We start from the raw sequence: 14,918 nt of genomic DNA on the forward strand, positions 1-14,918 counted from the left end.
AAATATGGCCTCATTAATAATAGTTTCATATTTTGCCACAGAGGAAGCAATTTTTGGGGAGGAGATGAGTCGATTACATCGAAACCAATGTTCAGCTAGTACTTAATTTATCGACCCCGAAGGGATGATAGACAAAGTCGACCTCGGTGGAATTTTAACTCAGGACGTAAAGACGGACGAAATACCGCTAAGTATTTCGCCTGGTGTGCTAACGATTCTGCCATTTCGCCTTCTTTAAAAATAGCAATGGCAATAACAATAATAATAATAATTATTATTATTATTATTTGTTGTTGTAGTAGTAGTAGTAGTAGTAGTAGTAGTTGTAGTTGTAGTTGCAGTAGTAGTAGCAGTAGCAGCAGCAGCAGTAGTAGTAGCAGTAGCAGCAGCAGCAGTAGTAGTAGCAGCAGCAGCAGCAGAAGCAGCAGTAGTATGCAATGTCATTCATAGTACTTTATATATTAGAATTGTCAAAATTTGAGAAGATCATTTTCTTTACAGTTTCTGAGCCAAATATTCCGCGATAAACGATAATGGCAATAAATTTGGGACTGGGAATTGTTTCCTAACCAGAACCTATTATGAGAGTGCCAAACGTGGAACAATAATAGAAATAAACTAACTTTCCATTATCTATTCTTAACATTCGCATTATGTATGCACGATTAAGAATTCATTAGTGTCACCCTTTTGTGAAGCTGATGTCAATATTAGCAAGACTTTCTATAATTAGTTATTTAAATAGACTTAGATCTTTGCGTTGGATTTGCTGAATCAAAATTCCCACTGATAACGCAGAGTTTTTCAATCAATTCTGAGTGAAATAATATCTGATTGTTAAATACTGATGAAGTGTCTTAATCAAGCATCGAAAGCGTTAAAGTTTTGATTTCTTTCCAGCACGAAGTATAAATGCACTTTCAACAGCCTAATCCACCATATTTTTTTCTGAATGTTTCTTTTTGCTTTTATAATAACAGCTATGGTGCAAGCATAGCTTTATGGATAAGAAACTCAATTTTTCGGGACAGTACCTTACTCGAGGGTCCTATACTACAGGGCCCGGCCGGCCAATGCCATGTGAGTGAACTTCGGAGACGGAAACCTAAGTCCAAGTTCTTTGTTTGCATGTATGTATGTATACAGGAGTGTCTGTGTGGTAAGAAGCTTGACTCGTAACCACAGGTTTCCAGGATCAATCTCACTGCGTGGTAGCTTGGGCAAGTGTCATCTACAATAGCTTCGGGCCGACCAAATCCTTGTGAGTAGATTTGGTAGACGGGAACTGAAAAAGGCCTGTTGTGTATATATATATATACTAGCAGTATCACCCGGCGTTGCTCAGGTTTGTAAGGGAAATAACTATAAAGCATTTTAGAGGAGTTATAGCCAAAAAATAGCAAAAAAATGGGAAAAAATTATGGTAAATTTTTTGAGAGTTAAAAAGGTGGAGTCGCGTCCCCTAGACAGTTTGTGGTTTGTGTTTCTGATCTCGACCCCATGTCGAATTATCGATTTTTTTCAGAACTGGGGGAACTTTTCAAAATTTTCGCTGCGTTAGTTTTGAATTATGACATTGGGCTATGTGTGTGTCAGTTTCATCAGAATCGGTTGAAAGCCGTGGTCAGGGTGAGGGCAAGCAAACAGACACACATACCACAGACAGACAAACTGCCGTTTATATAGAGAGAGATATGTGTGTGTGTGTGTGTGTGTGTGTGTGTATGTATCTATTCGTGTTTGTTCCCCCACCATCGCTTGATATCCGATGTTGGACTGCTTACGTCCCCATCACCTAGCGGTTCGGCAAGAGAGAGGGATATAATAAGTACTAGGACTAGGCTTACAAACATGGGGTCGGCTTGTTCGACTAAAGGCGGTGCTCCAGCATGGCCGCAGTTAAACGACTGAAACAAGTATTATATATATGTATGCATGTATGTATATACATATATATACATATATATGTATGTATATATATAAATATGTATATATATATATATATGTGTGTGTGTGTGGTGTGTGTGTGTGTGTGTGTGTGTGTGTGTGTGTGTGTGTGTGAGTGTGCGTGTGTGTGTGTGTATGTGTACTTGTGTTAGTTACAACCGGCCCTTGACTGGAGAATCTGTGTTGACTTGTTCACATCCCTGCTATGTAGCGGTCGACAAAAGAAACGGATAGAATAAATGACAGAGATAGAAATATTAGTTAGTAATGGTGATTTGTTCGAGTATACCTCTGATGGTGGTTCCTCAGCAGCATGGCCTTACCAATGACTGAAAGAAGTAGAAATATAAATAGAGGAGTAGAAATATTAATATAGAAATATAAAGAGGTAGAAATATATGTTTGCTACAGGTTTCTGCTGTAAAGATATTTCAGGCTGTAAAACTAATTAAATGGAAGAAGGCAACAATTGAAAACGAAGTATAAGATACATATTTGTGTGTGACGTCAACAGCACCGTTCTCAATGTGAGATGTGTTATTCAGTGTAAAGATATTATTTCAGTTTGTAGAAAATCAACGAGTTGTTAGTGTATGTGTGTGTGCGTGTGTGAGCGTGTGTGTCTGTTTGTGTGTGTATACTGTATGTTTGTACGTATATTGGAGAACATAGCTTAAGTCGTCTTTAGGCGCTTCTGAAGCGGACACGAAATGATTATATTCAAGAATTATATTATGGATCCGTAGTCCAGGTGGATTATGGTTGACATTTATGGAGTGACGCGAGAAGTAATCTTAACGTGACGTATGGTGGAATAACAACTGACGCTTACAGTATATAAAAATTAAAATGCTGTGTAAAATCTTATACATTGATTTGCAGAATTAACATTTAGTTGTTCATTGTCTTTACTGTGTCCTCAAGGAATCCTTTCTATTGATACGGCGTTAGAGAATTGTAGAAGAGAAGCACACTGTACGAGACTGAACGCAAAGCACAATATAGTGGAATCATTTTTATCTGTAATGGAGGGAAAAATGAGAACGCGAGACTGCGAAACAATAGCAATTGTCCGTATGGCGAATGTTGCTCTCTTAAAACAGTTTTCTAAGAGGTCTATCATTATTTTCTCTCTCTCTCTCTCTCTCTCTCTCTCTCTATCTATATATCTATCTATCTATCTATCTATCTATCTATCTATCTATCTATCTATCTATCTACCTATCTATCTATCTATCTATCTATCTATCTATCTATCTATCTCTCTGTGCTATGCATACAGAAGTAGTGATCAATGACCTCCATGTTTTCTCTCGTTCCACGCACAACTTAGCACGTTATTAGGCCAATCTTTCTCAAGCCACTTGGTAAGGCTCTCGAATATCTTCTTCTCTCTCTCTCTGTCTTTCAAGATCCAATTTATCTAGAACTGAATAACAATTGTCTAACATAGTAAGAAACAGTTTTAATACAATTGTCTCTATTCCCAGCTCCTTTTGTTCTTCCTTTTATTAATTGATGCATTGTTTTCGTCTCGATAATAATGAAATCCTACTTATGATTTTATTAGCTGAAAGAAAAATAACGGAGACTAATGTTGTTATGATTGATATCCTATAATATAATAATAATAATAAAATAATAATAATAATAATAATACTAATAATAATAAGAATAATAATAATAATAATAATAATATAATAATAATAATAATAAGAATAATAATAATAATAATAATAATAAAATAATAATAATAATAACTAATAATAATAAAAATATAATAATAATAATAATAATAATAATAATAATAACAACAACAACAACACAACCAAACAACACAACAACAACAACCAACAACAACAACACAACAACAACAACAACACAACAACAACAACAACAACAACAACAACACAACAACAACAACAACAACAACAATAATAATAATAATAATAATAATAATAAAATAATAATAATAATTATTATTATTATATTATTATTATTATTATCATTATTGTTGTTGTTGTTGTTGTTGTTGTTGTTGTTGTTGTTGTTGTATGGCTTGCGCTAGAAGCACAGCTTTACAGAGCTCCATTGAGTCGTTACTTTGTTTCAAGATTCTCTTGGCGAGTAAAACAAAATCATTTTTGTTTTGTTTCAGTGTCAACAGACGTCGGAATATATGAACGTTCTCGTCTTGTCCTGGAGCAATATTAAAAAAAGGTTTGTCAAAACAATGTTTTAATTGTGTATTTTGTTTTGCACGGTAGGCATTTGCATTGTTATTCGTGGATCTAAATTGTCTCTGAAGTAACAGGGAGAAGTGATCCTCTCATTGATGGCAGTACTATAGTAAATTATATAAATACAAACGTCTTTCGGTCGTAATTCTTTTCAAGCAAGAAACGATATTTCGGAAAAACAATGAATGCTAGAGTTAAGCCTGCAAAGCTTCAGACATAGACACGGTTGTTCAACAGAAAATAAAATAAGACAGGAAGGACAATTTAAAATTAGAGCATAATTAGAACCTACGGCAACGATACTGCTAACAAAAATAGAGTTTATATATCTTTACAAACCTTGTGAATCGTGAGAATTTTGCCAGATGTAAGTTAACTCAAGAGTAAGAAGAGGCATGGTCAGGTAATTTCTAGGAATACAGGACATCTTTGCTTCTTGCATTTACTACAGAAAGGCAAATGAGAGAGAGGGTGTATATATTTGTTTTCCAAATAACAGAGATGCTTATACTTAATCCGATTAAAGTAGATATAAGGGGAGCCTTTTAACCGTGCTTGGCAGAAACTTTGCTATCACGACCTAAGGAGGACGGATAAAAGCTTGTTCTTGATTTCTAAGAACAAGAATAATTTAAAGAGACACGCAGATGTAGATATCCCGGATGTAAGCAGGGAAACTAAATTATATTCAATTAATGACACCACTATCAGAACTGAGATTGTAGCACCTACAAGCTGATAGGTCTCAAGATTATTGCCTTTTAGGAGGTGATAATACGTTTTTGCACCATTCCGTTCCTTATACATGAATGTGGATGATGGCACTGAATGCACGCAGCTTAGTGGCTAGGGTATTTGTCCCACGATCATAAAGTTATGAAGTTATGAGTTCGATTCCCATCAGGGATTTATGTCCTTGAGCAAGACAATTTATTTCACATTTCTTCAGGCCACTCAGTACCTGTATTTCAAAGGTCCAGCGTAGCACCTGTATTTCAAAGGACCAACCTTGTCATGAGAGCATTGGGTTCAATACTACCCAATCTGAAAAAAAAATCTGAAAACCTTAGAAATACCGTACAATCTAGATGTAATCTAAAAGTTAGCATTACTTGGAACTGCATGCATATTGCCTAAAGTAATGTCTGTCTGGGGCCCTTGTTGTGACTTGAAAAACAGTAAAACCCACCCCCACAGTAGAAAATATTTTCATTCAACAACTTCACAGTATTGTATACTGTGTGCCGTCTATAATAATAATAATAATAATAATAATAATAATAATAATAATAATAATAATAATTTCTGCTATAGGCACAAGACCTGAAATTTTGCGAGGTCGATGGGTGGAGCGGTGGCGCTAGTCGATTTTATTGACCCCAGTAATCTACTGGTACTTAATTTATCTACTCCGTAAGCTTGAAAGACAGAATCGACCTCGGTAGAATTTGAACTTAGAACGTGAAGACGGGCGAAAAGCCGTGACTTATTTTGCTTGCAGACTTAATAATCATAATAATATTTTCTTCAATAGGCACCCTGAAATTTTGTGAGGAGATAAGTTGATTACATCGACCCCAGTGTGCAACTAGTCCTTATTTTATCGCCCCCCGGGAGGATGAAGAGCAATGTTGAACTCGGCGGAATTTGAACTCGGAATGTGAAGTTGGACGAAGTACCGTTAAACATTCTTTCCCGACATGCTAATGATTCTAATAATAATAATAATAATAATAATAATACTTTCTGCAATAAGGAACAGCGCCCACAATTTCGACGGAGGGAATAACTGGATAACACCGCCCCCAGTGAGTAAACTGGTGCTTATTTTATCGATTCCGAAAAGATTAAAGGCAAAGTCGACCTCTGCGGAATTTGAACTCAGAATGTCAATTCGAACGAAATACCTATTTCTTTACTACCCACAAGGGGCTAAACACGGAGGGGACAAACAAAGACAGACAAACGGATTAAGTCGCTTACATCGGCCCCAGTGCGTATATGGTACTTAATTTATCGACCCCGAAAGGATGAAAGGCAAAGTCGACTCTCGGCGGAATTTGAACTCAGAATGTAACGGCAGTCGAAATACCGCTAAGCCTTTTCTCCTGTGCGTGATAACGATTCTACCAGCTCCCCACCTTAGAAATAACAATATTAATAATAATTCCTTTTTAGACAATATTGAATTTTCAAATATCTTCCAGATATTAGAGTGTGAAATATTGAAATCTATTTCATTGAGACTAAAGCATCGTTTTGTAAATATTTTTATTCGTTTTAATTTTTTTATATTTCTATGTTTTCTACATTTTCATTATTTTCACTATTGTAATACGTCCTCCCTCGGTTCCTAAAAATGTTTCCTTACACGTTCATCTGCGCCATTTTTTCGTCGTTTTATTTTATCATCATCATCATCATCATCATCATCTTTACCATTATTACATACCGTCGTCAGCAATAACAGCAATCATATTCTTAACAATGCATACATTTCTTATTCTGAGATTATATGAACATTTTGACACTTTGCAAGCCCTGGGTATATTTCTTTATACATTATATATTTCCTAATATTTCCCCTCAAAATAACTATTTATACAGAAAAGTGTTCATCAAACATGGCGAGTTGACAAGTATCTATATATCTATCTATCTATCTATCTATCTATCTATCTATCTATCTATCTATCTATCTATCTATCTATCTATCTATCTACCTATCTATCTACCTTTCTATCTATCTACGTTTCTATCTATCTACTATCTATCTATCTATCTATCTATCTATCTATCTACCTTTCTATCTATCTACCTTTCTATCTATCTATCTATCTATCTATCTACCTATCTATCTATATATCTATCTATCTATCTATCTAACTATGTATCTATCTATCTATCTAGCTAACTAGCTAGCTAACTATCTATCTATATATATATATATATATATATATATATATATATATATCTACATATGAGTGGCGGGGTAACATATACGACAATGTGCTAAAAAAACCTGAATGGATTCTGAGAACTTACAGATGGGACCAAGAAACTATGCTAGTTCTATGGAGGATATTTGTACTCAGCAGTCTAGACCACCGTTCTGGATGGTGGTCAACACAGTGTCAAATTAATAGCGGAACCTGAGGCACTTGAATGGGACAACACAAAGAAGATAGCCTCGCTCTACTGCAAGAGATTGAAAGAACTACGAATATACTCCCGGAATCGCAGACAGGAGAGACATGCAGTGACATAATGGCGGAAAGTCCTAGAGCGGCAGGAACCAAGCTTTGGCATCGAAAGCGAAACCAACCCCCGAACTGGACGATAGACTACTCAACCATTCCACCTGATATGGATACCTATTTCTTTACTACCCACAAGGGGCTAAACACATGGAGGACAAACAAGGACAGACAAAGGGATTAAGTCGATTATATCGACCCCAGTGCGTAACTGGTACTTATTTAATCGACCCCGAAAGGATGAAAGGCAAAGTCGACCTCGGCGGAATTTGAACTCAGAACATAACGGCAGATGAAATACGGCTACGCATTTCGCCCAGCGAGCTAACGTTTCTGCCAGCTCACCGCCTTCTGTGGATACCATGTACTGCAATAGCTTGATATTCAAAGCCTCGCGGTAATTCAATACCTTGAGAAGAAATTTGTATGGAGAGATCTACAGGGATTAAGGGTTGATGACTTCAAAAAAACAATTTGGCCTCCTGCTGTCCAAGTTCCCAGGTGAGCGTACCACACATCATGAAACTCAAAGGAGGGAAGCAATATCGGACCCCCACCTTCACCTAAAGCAATATATACACACACACTTACACACACACGCATATAAATATATATATATATATAATATATATATATATATATATATATGCATATATGTATATATGTATATATAGCATATATGTATATATTTATATGTATATATTATTGTATATAATATATACAGGCACGTATATTTATATGTGTATATATATATATATATATATATACAGGCACGTAGTAAGTAAATAGACACCTTTAATTTTGAAATTCTTTTACTTCATATTAACTGGTTGATGGAGGGGTTTTCTTATTTCTGCTCGTCCATGATACCCAAGCGTATGCAGATATGTAGCACATGTTCTTGGACTAACTTCTTGCTGTTTTGTAATGTCGGAAGCCTTCGAATGTGGTTCGTTTTCCACAATTCTCTTCAAACAGTGAAGGTTCCTTCGGCCGGGACGACAATCTGCTTATTCTTTTCCTGGGCTTTTGAATTGCACCACAATACTATTAACAGTAGCAAGAGGAATTTGAACGGTTTCGGCAATTTTTCGCAGCCACAGATTGCTCAACTATACAACCTCTTTGCAAATCTGACAGTTGTGCTGAATTTTCTGTACGTGGCATGGTTACTCTACGCAATTGTTTAATATAATGCCACCTAGAATAAAAACAAAGAATAATTACATCGTAAATTCTCCACTGCTGAAAACATATTAAGACGCATATATGAGAAATTTTGAAAATTAAAAGTGTCTATTTACTTCCTGTATGTCTGTATATATATATATATATATATATATATATATATATAATATAAAATATATATATACCGGAGGGGAAACACATAAATGTGAAACAAGGTGGAAAAAAGAGTACTCAAATACCGGTGGTAGAGAGTAATATGCTTATTTAAAGCAGCAGAAAATTCAACGAAACCTGTTACTCTGAGAAACCTGTTACTCACAGTAACAGGTTTTGTTGAATTTTCTGCAGCTTTAAATAAAGTATATATATATATATAATATATATATATATATTATATATATATATATATATATATATATATATATCTATACATACATATGTGTATATAGTATGAATGTACGTATGCATGTAAGACTTACAGCTGCAAACTGAGTGGTTTCCATGAATATCTCATTATTTTAGCATGATGAAATGCATAATTTATTATAGAATCAGAAGAATGCAGCTTCAGCACTTAAAACTAATAGGAAGATCAGAATTCTTCCAAGTATAAAATATATTCAAATGTGTTTACACATACTATATGAAAATTTATTATATACGTTTTAGCAGAGATAAACATGCGAAAGTTGTGCTGTGATTTGATAAGAGATATCGATAGATAGATATATAGATAGATAGATAGATAGAGAGAGAGAGAGAGATAGACAGACAGACAGACAGACAGACAGATAGATAGATAGATAGATAGATAGATAGATAGATAGATAGATAGATAGATAGATAGATAGATAGATGGGTTTTTGGGTGGATAGATGGATAGATAGATAGATAGATAGATAGATAGATAGATAGATAGATAGATAGATAGATAGATAGATAGATAGATAGATAGATGGGTTTTTGGGGTGGATAGTATGGATAGATAGATATAGATAGATAGATAGATAGATTAGATAGATAGATAGTAGATAGATAATAGATAGATAGCTAGATAGATAGATAGATATATAGATAGATAGATAGATAGAAATAGATAGATAGATAGATAGATAGATAGATAGATAGATAGATAGATAGATAGATAGATAGATAGATAGATAGATAGATACATAGACAAACAGACAGGCAGACAAGTGCCTGGTAAGCTGGTAGATGATACGGCATAAATATAGTAAATTATTGATTCACGAAACCTATGATGCGTTCATATATTTTATTCTAATATTGGGTTCGTATATGTTATTCTCATCATTTAATTTACTAAGCAAGTGAAGTTAGAAGCACTACCAAGTTTGAAATATATTTTCTAAAATATTCCCCAACGTTGAAAAGATTTCCAATCAATAGACACGCGCAAATTATATATGTGCTACTACTGGCTACTTGGAAAACGAAGCACAAAAAAATACTAAGAGAAACATCGCTGAACAATGGAGGACGGTGAGGGTTAAAATGTGTAATATTGAAATATGACATGGCAGATTAGGGATAAAGACGACATTTTTTTTTCCAAGGGCTGTTTTCTACTACAAATCGAAAATCTTTTGAAACGAAAGCGATCTCGACGTGATTAATGATAAACAGACACATCTGGTATCGGAAAACTTATAGTAAAGAAGTGTTTTTGTGTGTGTGTGTGTATGTTTGTGGTGTATGCGTGGTATGTGTATTAGGGACGTATGTTCGTCTGCATGTGTTTGTGTGTGTAGTATGGTGTGTGTGTTATATATATATATATATATAATATATATATATATATATTTATATTTATATTTATATATATTATATATATATATATATATAATTATATATATTTTTATATATTATTATATATATTTAATATATAATATATTATATATACATAATTATTATATATTATATATTATGTATGTATATATATATAATATATATATATATATATATATATATATATATATCTTATATATATATATATGTATATATATGTGTGTGTACAGTATGTATATATCTAAATTCATATGCACGCACACTCATAAAAGAGATTGAGTTAGTTAATATAATTGATTCTGACGCCATAGATTTAATTTCATATTTTTATATATACTTACATATAGGTATATATGTGTATACATATATATACATCTATAAAGATATATATATATATATGTATATATATATACAAATACATATACCTACACACATAAGTGTTTTTTGGTGTCTGTGTGTGCGAGTGTGTTTGTGTGGCTGTGTGGGCATGTGTATGCTGTCACAATAAATAGAGAGGGAGAAAGCTCGTATCATTATTTCTGAATATCTATTTTCCTTTCATTGTCACACAGAATCAATCAGCCAATAAATCTATCCCCTTGTTTATATATAAAGCTTCCGTATGTGCCTACCAACAATCTATGCAATTACCTACCAACCTGTTTAGCTCTGGTTATATGTCACAAACACACTCCAGGCAAGATATGAATTATGGTGAAAGCATTAAAGGTAAATAGATATATATCTCTTTCTCTCTCGGTAAAGATAATCAATTGTAAATACAGACACGATACATAGGACAGGATTAAGTGCACAAACATGTATGTGTGTATGCATACATACATACACACATACATATAAAACATATATATTTTTATAAATATATATACAATATATATATATATTTATTTATATACATTATATATATAATTAGTATATTAATATATATATACGTATAATATATATATATATATACAATAGTATATATATATTATATATTTATGTACATACATATATAATATATACATACATATATATATACATGCATACACACACATATATTATATATATGTATATATATATATATATATATATATATATAGTGTTTGTGTGTGTGTGTTCTATTCATATGCAAATACGCATAGGAACGCTGTCTCACCCATTGGTCCATTGATCGGTGATAACGGCATTCTCCAACACTGTGCTAAAAAAATGGCAGACGTACTGCAGAAACAACACTGCTGTCTTTAGTGATCCCACTGATATCAACGAAAGGGATGTGAACGAAGTCGATTCCCAACATATAATCTCGGACATAATCTTTACTGTTTCAGACATGATAGCAGCAAAAACTTGAGATCAAATACTATTCTACTGTAGGTCCTGATAGAATACCCGCTAGTAGCCTGAAGGAATGTCGACACCAACTTGTAGTCCCTTTGACCAAATTCTTATCCCAGTCTGTCATCCCCGTTTTCAAACAGGGTAACATATATATATTTATACATGTATGTATGTATGTATGTATGTATGTATGTATGTATGTATATGTATGTATGTGTGTATGCATGTATGTATGTATGTATGCATGTATGTATGTATGTATGTATGTATGTATCAGTGTGTATATGTGTATGTATATAGTTTCTGTTTAACAAATCTACACAAATGGTATTGGTGGTCCGCGTTTATTGTAAGAGATGGTATCCCGAAATTTACTGTACTCAAAACGAGATCGTTACGAAGCGATCTTCCCAATTACTTAGCTACACTTGGATTAGAAAGATACGAGGTTAAATAAATGCATTGGAAATAACACTCTATGGAAACAGAAATGATGAGTAAATATTTCAAGATTTATCACAAAGCCAGCAATTTGGGGGGAAGGAAGAAGTCGATAACATCGTCCCCAGTGTTCAACTGGTACTTAATATATCGATCCCGAAAGGATGAGAGGAAAAGTTGACATCGGCAGAATTTGAACTTAGAACATAAAGACCGACGAGAAGCCACTAAGCATTTTCCTCGGCGTGCTAACGATTCTGCGAGTTCGCCCACTAATAGGAAGTAAAATATTATCATAATACGTGCTTCTAAACTGCACCAACGAGTTTACACCAGCGCACATGATTCCAACTAAAACCTGCACTGAGGAATGTGCCGGAGTTTTTAATGTTATTTGCGCGCATTTAGGTACATAGTATCCAACGTTGGCCGAAATTTCTTCATTAAAATTACGAAGAATTCAGAGATGAGAAATCCCTTAACGTATTCATTCATGAAATCCATTTGTAGCCAATGTGCTAGCTAGAATTAGCTCAAGTGTTTGATTAGATAAATATTTTCGTAATGGAAGAAAATATTAATAAGAAGACTAGATTGCTGTTTACTGAGCTGCAACGAAGTGGAACAAGGAAACATTGATTGACAATATACCGCTTAACAAATCTATAAGTTCTTAAATGAGTTATATCCAAATAAGCATGATTCCATGGAATTATAAGTCCAGAACATTGGTGCATAAAATTAACTGTTGCAGTTTGTTCAGTTTGTTTTGAATAGAAGATAAACATTATTAAACGCAGGCAAATTGGCATTGGATGTTAATGCTGGTTATCATGTTGTGCGACGTTTGTTCTGACTACTTGCTGTGAGATTTCAAGTCGTATCAATATCAAATTTGTCTTTCATTCATTCAAGTTTGGTCAAATACCAATGCAGAATGAAAGAGTGATGGGACTAACAGGATGCCGCGTGATATTTGTCCTAGCTTAAAACGTTCAGCGTTCAAAGCCTGCCATGTCTTTTTAAGTGGGAATCATAATGTATTGTCCCGGTTAACGCAACCACCTGACAGATTAGATGATTTTAGTGAAGACGACACCTACAAGCATTGGACCAGGTCTGTGCTAAAGGTTACATACCAGGATACCTTTCTTCCACAAGTCTCGGACGCCTAGGAGAAGATGAGGATTGAATTCACTCTGTAGACTACAAAACGTTGAACATACTGCCTGATCTCACATTATTTTGGCAAGTGTTAAATTGCTAGAAAGTATTTTTACTGGAGGGTGTTCCCAAACAAAATCATCAAACAACCAGCAATAAGACGGTACCGAAGTAACTACGAATAACTCAAACTTCAAGCAATCCCATATCTTGTTGAGCTTCACAAAAGAAACAGAGGGGAAAATTTGAATAAGAATCCCCTATGAATCATATAATCATGAAGGCAAATTGCACGAGCTGAGCAATCGTTTACCTTGCTGAGATTCACAAAAGAAACGGAGCGGAAAATCAAAAAAGAATACCCTAAGAATCATACATTCATCAAGGCAAAAGTAGGAGTTGAAACACTTCCGGCGGAAGGGAACAACAAGTAAAAGGATGAGAATTTAGATGAAGATGGGTCACTAAGAATATTTTAACAGAACAACAATCATTAAAACAGTTCTTGAACATAGATACAGAAAGAATGTTCCAGAGACGTGAGACGAGACCAAATTTCGCTGCCAAAGTAAGAAATAATTTAGAATAGTTTTATATACTTGATCAAGAGTAGAAAGATGATATGCATTCGCGTTATGCCCAGCGCAAAAGGAACCTTCCTCTCTCCTTTCTCCCTCCAAAGAGAATCTTCGGTATCTTATGAAGGCAAATTTTGGTTTACTATTTGATCTAGATAACTAAAGTATTATAGACAAACACACGTACAGATCCATACGCACATACGCACATAAACACGCAGAAGGAGATAACGGTATCTGTGTCAATCTAGATGTAGCAACAATACTTTATAAAAGACCACTCGCGGTTTCAATTCCCAGCCCGGGCGTTGTGAGGGTTTATTGAGCGAAAACACCTACAAGCTCCACGAGGCTCCGGCAGGGCGTGATCCCTGCTGTACACTTTCAACACAACTTTCTCTCACATTTTCTTCTGTTGGCCTGCGTCATTGGAGGCTAAAACAACGCGAAGCGCATTGTGACCAGCGACGTGTAGCAACATATGACGGCCTGGTCGGTCACGTAATCACGTGATTCAATAACGGCCGTCACCTTGGATTCCGAATGCCTCTTATGCTGGCGTATTACCACAGAAGTTACATGAACACTTCTATTCAAAACAGGAATTGTCATTTTCGATAGTCTTCAAATTTGTCCAGAGGTAATTCCTTTGATTCAAAGCACGGTAATATGCATATGCCGAAGCATCTATGAAAGAAGATTACACCAAACATTTGGCAGATGCAAAACGGAATTATTACACACACATATCTCCCGTTTTCTCATTTGCATTTAACCACAATTTATTCAAATATTGCGTGCAATATTAACGTATTTATTTTTCAGTAACTCTGTATATAATATATAGGCATAAATTAGATTATGATAGTAAAAACAGTTATTGAAACAAAAATACCTGATGGGAGATATTTACATGTCATTTGCATTTTGAGAAGTAAATAGATAAAAAG

At 34.4% G+C, this 14,918-nt stretch overlaps 1 protein-coding gene across 4 annotated transcripts in view; it reads left to right on the forward strand.

Annotated features, from left to right (window-relative positions):
- The window catches only part of LOC115218041, a 415,719-nt gene that overhangs the window by 287,897 nt on the left and 112,904 nt on the right, over positions 1–14,918 (forward strand). Inside the window, exon 4 of one of the 4 annotated variants that reach the window (XM_036507808.1) lies at positions 4,106–4,167. The exons of the other annotated variants lie outside the window; for them this stretch is intronic. The gene's annotated coding sequence lies outside the window, so the exon portion shown is untranslated. The remainder of the gene's footprint in view (positions 1–4,105; positions 4,168–14,918) is intronic. 4 annotated transcript variants of the gene reach the window in all.

The sequence above is a fragment of the Octopus sinensis genome, linkage group LG12, assembly GCF_006345805.1.
Source record: "Octopus sinensis linkage group LG12, ASM634580v1, whole genome shotgun sequence".
In the NCBI taxonomy this organism is placed as follows: domain Eukaryota; kingdom Metazoa; phylum Mollusca; class Cephalopoda; order Octopoda; family Octopodidae; genus Octopus; species Octopus sinensis.